Below are 6,041 nucleotides of genomic sequence, written 5' to 3'. Positions count from 1 at the left end.
GACAACTTCATGAAGACACGATGATGGAGATCATGATGATGGAGATCATGGTGTCAAGCCGGTGACAAGATGATCATGGAGCCCCGAAGATGAAGATCAATGGAGCTATATGATATTGGCCATATCATGTCACAACTATATAATTGCATGTGATGTTTATTATGTATTATGCATCTTGTTTACTTAGGACGACGGTAGTAAATAAGATGATCCCTTATAAAATTTCAAGAAGTGTTCTCCCCTAACTGTGCACCGTTGCTACAGTTCGTCGCTTCTAAGCACCACGTGATGATCGGGTGTGATGGATTCTTACGTTCACATACAACGGGTGTAAGACAGTTTTACACAGCGAAAACACTTAGGGTTAACTTGACGAGCCTAGCATGTGTAGACATGGCCTCGGAACACGGAGACCGAAAGGTCGAACACGAATCGTATGGAAGATACGATCAACATGAGAATGTTCACCGACGATAACTAGTCCGTCTCACGTGATGATCGGACACTGGCTAGTCGACTCGGATCGTGTAACACTTAGATGACTAAAGGGATGTCTAATCTGAGTGGGAGTTCATAATTTGATTAGAACTTAATTATCATGAACTTAGTCTAAAACCTTTGCAAATATGTCTTGTAGATCAATGGCCAACGCTAATGTCAACATGAACTTCAACGCGTTCCTAGAGAAAACCAAGCTGAAAGATGATGGCAGCAACTATATGGACTGGGTCCGGAACCTGAGGATCATCCTCATAGCTGTCAGGAAACAATATGTCCTAGAAGGACCGCTAGGTGACGCTCCCGTCCCAGAGAACCAAGACATTATGAATGCTTGGCAAACTCGCGCTGATGATTACTCCCTCGTTCAGTGCGGCATGCTTTACATCTTAGAACCGGGGCTCCAAAAGCGTTTTGAGCACCACGGAGCATATGAGATGTTCGAAGAGCTGAAACTAGTTTTTCAAGCTCATGCCCGGGTCGAGAGATATAATGTCTCCGACAAGTTCTACAGTTGTAAGATGGAGGAAAACAGTTCTTTCAGTGAGCACATCCTGAAGATGTCTGGGTTGCACAACCGTATGACCCAGCTGAACATTAACCTCCCAGATGAGGCGGTCATTGACAGAATCCTCCAGTCGCTCCCACCAAGCTACAAGAGCTTTGTGATGAACTACAACATGCAGGGGATGGAAAAGACCATTCCTGAAGTGTTCTCGATGCTGAAGTCAGCAGAGGCTGAAATCAAGAAAGAACATCTAGTGTTGATGGTCAATAAGACCACTAAGTTCAAGAAGGGCAAGGGTAAGAAGAACTTCAAGAAGGACGGCAAGGAGGTTGCCGTGCCTGGTAAGCCAGTTACCGGGAAGAAGTCAAAGAATGGACCTAAGCCTGAGACTGAGTGCTTTTATTGCAAGGGGAAGGGTCACTGGAAGCGGAACTGCCCCAAATACTTAGCGGATAAGAAGGCCGGCAACACCAAAGGTATATTTGATATACATGTGATTGATGTGTACCTTACCAGTACTCGTAGTAACTCCTGGGTATTTGATACCGGTGCCGTTGCTCATATTTGTAACTCACAGTAGGAGCTGCGGAATAAACAGAGACTGGCGAAGGACGAGGTGACGATGCGCGTCGGGAATGGTTCCAGAGTCGATGTGATCGCCGTCGGCACGCTGCCTCTACATTTACCTACGTGATTAGTTTTGAACCTTAATAATTGTTATTTAGTGCCAAGTTTGAGCATGAACATTGTATCTGGATCTCGTTTAATACGAGATGGCTACTCATTTAAGTCTGAGAATAATGGTTGTTCGATTTATATGAGAGATATGTTTTATGGTCATGCTCCGATGGTCAATGGTTTATTCTTAATGAATCTCGAGCGTAATATTACACGTGTTCATAGTGTAGATGCCAAAAGATTTAAAGTTGATAACGATAGTCCCACATACTTGTGGCACTGCCGCCTTGGTCACATTGGTGTCAAGCGCATGAAGAAGCTCCATGCCGATGGACTTTTAGATTCTCTTGATTATGAATCGTTTGACACGTGCGAACCATGCCTTTTGGGCAAAATGACCAAGACTCCGTTCTCCGGAACAATGGAGCGAGCAACCAACTTGTTGGAAATCATACATACCGATGTGTGCGGTCCAATGAGCGTTGAGGCTCGCGGAGGATATCGTTATGTTCTCACTCTCACTGATGACTTGAGTGGATATGGGTATGTCTACTTAATGAAACACAAGTCTGAGACCTTTGAAAAGTTCAAGGAATTTCAGAATGAGGTAGAGAATTAACGTGACCGAAAGATAAAATTCTTACGATCAGATCGTGGAGGAGAATACTTAAGTCACGAATTTGGTACACACTTAAGGAAATGTGGAATCGTTTCACAACTCACGCCGCCTGGAACACCTCAGCGAAACGGTGTGTCCGAACGTCGTAATCGCACCCTATTGGATATGGTGCGGTCTATGATGTCTCTTACCGATTTACCGCTATCATTTTGGGGAGACGCTCTAGAGACAGCTACATTCACTTTAAATAGGGCACCGTCTAAATCCGTTGAGACGACACCGTATGTATTATGGTTTGGTAAGAAACCTAAGCTGTCGTTTCTAAAAGTTTGGGGATGCGATGCTTATGTCAAGAAACTTCAACCTGAAAAGCTCGAACCCAAGTCGGAAAAATGCGTATTCATAGGATACCCTAAGGAAACTGTCGGGTATACCTTCTACTTAAGATCCGAAGGCAAGATCTTTGTTGCCAAGAACGGATGCTTTCTGGAAAAAGAGTTTCTCTCGAAAGAAGTAAGTGGGAGGAAGGTAGAACTCGATGAAGTACTACCTCTTGAGCGGGAAAGTGGCGCAGCACAGGAAACCGTTCCTGTGATGCCCACACCAACTGAAGAGGAAAACAATGATGATGATCAAGGTACTTCGGATCAAGTTACTGCTGAACTTTGTAGGTCCACAAGGACACGTTCCACACCAGAGTGGTACGGCAACCCTGTCCTGGAAATCATGTTGTTAGACAACAATGAACCTTCGAACTATGAAGAAGCGATGGCGTGCCCGGATTCCAACAAATGGCTTGAAGCCATGAAATCCGAGATAGAATCCATGTATGAAAACAAAGTATGGACTTTGACAGACTTGCCCGATGATCGGCGAGCGATAGAAAACAAATGGATCTTTAAGAAGAAGACGGACGCGGATGGTAATGTTACAATCTATAAGGCTCGACTTGTCGCTAAGGGTTATCGACAAGTTCAAGGGATTGACTACGACGAGACTTTCTCTCCCGTAGCGAAGCTGAAGTCCGTCCGAATCATGTTAGCAATTGCCGCATACTATGATTATGAGATATGGCAAATGGACGTCAAAACGGCATTCCTTAACGGGCATCTTAAGGAAGAACTGTATATGATGCAGCCGGAAGGTTTTGTCGATCCTCGGAACGCTAACAAAGTATGCAAGCTCCAGCGATCCATTTATGGACTGGTGCAAGCATCTCGGAGTTGGAACATTCGCTTTGATGAGATGATCAAAGCATTTGGGTTTATGCAGACTTATGGAGAAGCCTGCGTTTACAAGAAAGTGAGTGGGAGCTCTGTAGCATTTCTCATATTATATGTAGATGACATACTCCTGATGGGAAATAATATAGAATTTCTGGACAGCATTAAGGCCTACTTGAATAAGTGTTTTTCAATGAAGGACCTTGGAGAAGCTGCTTATATATTAGGCATCAAGATCTATAGAGATAGATCGAGATGCCTCATAGGTCTTTCACAAAGTACATACCTTGATAAGATTTTGAAGAGATTCAGAATGGATCAGTCCAAGAAGGGGTTCTTGCCTATGTTACAAGGTATGAGACTGAGCTCAGCTCAGTCACCGACCACGGCAAAAGATAAAGAAGAGATGAGTGTCATCCCCTATGCTTCAGCCATAGGATCTATTATGTATGCCATGCTGTGTACCAGACCCGATGTAAACCTTGCCGTAAGTTTGGTAGCAAGATACCAAAGTAATCCCGGCAAGGAACACTGGACAGCGGTCAAGAATATCCTGAAGTACCTGAAAAGGACGAAGGACATGTTTCTTGTTTATGGAAGAGACGAAGAGCTCGTCGTAAAGGGTTACGTCGACGCTAGCTTCGACTCAGATCTGGATGACTCTAAGTCACAAACCGGATACGTGTATATGTTGAATGGTGGAGCAGTAAGCTGGTGCAGCTGCAAGCAGAGCGTCGTGGCGGGATCTACGTGTGAAGCGGAGTACATGGCAGCCTCGGAGGCAGCGCATGAAGCGATTTGGGTGAAGGAGTTCATCACCGACCTAGGAGTCATACCCAATGCGTCGGGGCCGATCAAACTCTTCTGTGACAACACTAGAGCTATTGCCCTCGCCAAGGAGCCCAGGTTTCACAAGAAGACCAGGCACATCAAGCGTCGTTTCAACTCCATCCGTGAAAATGTTCAAGATGGAGACATAGAGATTTGCAAAGTGCACACGGATCTGAATGTCGCGGATCCGCTGACTAAACCTCTCTCGTGTGCAAAACATGATCAACACCAGAACTCTATGGGTGTTCGATTCATCACAATGTAACTAGATTGGTGACTCTAGTGCAAGTGGGAGACTGTTGGAAATATGCCCTAGAGGCAATAATAAAAGTATTATTATATTTCAATGTTCATGATAAATGTCTTTTATTCATGCTATAACTGTATTATCCGGAAATCGTAATACACGTGTGAATACTTAGACCACAATATGTCCCTGGTGAGCCTCTAGTTGACCAGCTCGTTGTGATCAACAGATAGTCATGGTTTCCTGACTATGGACATTGGATGTCGTTGATAACGGGATCACATCATTAGGAGAATGATGTGATGGACAAGACCCAATCCTAAGCATAGCATAAAAGATCGTGTAGTTCGTTTTGCTAGAGCTTTGCCACTGTCAAGTATCTCTTCCTTCGACCATGAGATCGTGTAACTCCCAGATACCGTAAGAGTGCCTTGGGTGTATCAAACGTCACAACGTAACTGGGTGACTATAAAGGTGCATTACAGGTATCTCCGAAAGTATCTATTGGGTTGACACGAATCGAGACTGGGATTTGTCACTCCGTATGACGAAGAGGTATCTCTGGGCCCACTCGGTAATGCATCATCATTATGAGCTCAATGTGACCAAGGTGTTGGACACGGGATCATGCATTACGGTACGAGTAAAGTGACTTGCCGGTAACGAGACTGAACAAGGTATTGGGATACCGACAATCGAGTCTCGGGCAAGTAACGTACCGATTGACAAAGGGAATTGCATACAGGGTTTGATCGAATCCTCGACATCGTGGTTCATCCGATGACAACACCGAGGAGCATGTGGGAGCCATCATGGGTATCCAGATCCTGCTGTTGGTTATTGACTGAGAGCGTCTCGGTCATGTCTGCATGTCTCCCGAACCCGTAGGGTCTACACACTTAAGGTTCGGTGACGCTAGGGTTATTAGGAAGACTAGTATGTAACTACCGAATGTTGTTCGGAGTCCCGGATGGGATCCTGGACGTCACGAGGAGATCCGGAAGGGTCCGGAGGTAAATATTTATATATGGGAAGTTGTCAAACGGACACCGGGAAGTTTCGGGGTCATACCGGTATTGTACCGGGGCCACCGGAAGGGTTCCGGGGGTCCACCGGGAGGGGCCACCCCTCCCGGGGGGCCACATGGGCTGCGTGGGGTAGGGAGCCAGCCCCTGGTGGGCTGGCCGCACCCCCCTCCCTTGGGCCCATGCGCCTAGGGTTGAGGGGGAACCCTAGAGGGGGCGCCCCCTTGGCTTGGGGGGCAAGCCACCCTCTCCCCTCTCCCCTAGGCCGCCGCACCCCCCCACCCTAGATGGGTTCTAGGGGGCCGGCCCCCTTCTCCCTTCCCCCTATAAATAGAGGGGTGAGGGGAGGGCAGCCGAACCACCCTCCAAGGCGCAGCCCTCCCCTCCCCAACACCTCTCCTCCTCCGTTGTG

The sequence above is a fragment of the Triticum dicoccoides genome, chromosome 6B, assembly GCF_002162155.2.
Source record: "Triticum dicoccoides isolate Atlit2015 ecotype Zavitan chromosome 6B, WEW_v2.0, whole genome shotgun sequence".
In the NCBI taxonomy this organism is placed as follows: Eukaryota; Viridiplantae; Streptophyta; class Magnoliopsida; order Poales; family Poaceae; genus Triticum; species Triticum dicoccoides.
The sequence above is the reverse complement of the archived record's forward strand: the minus strand, read 5'-3'. Positions refer to the sequence as shown.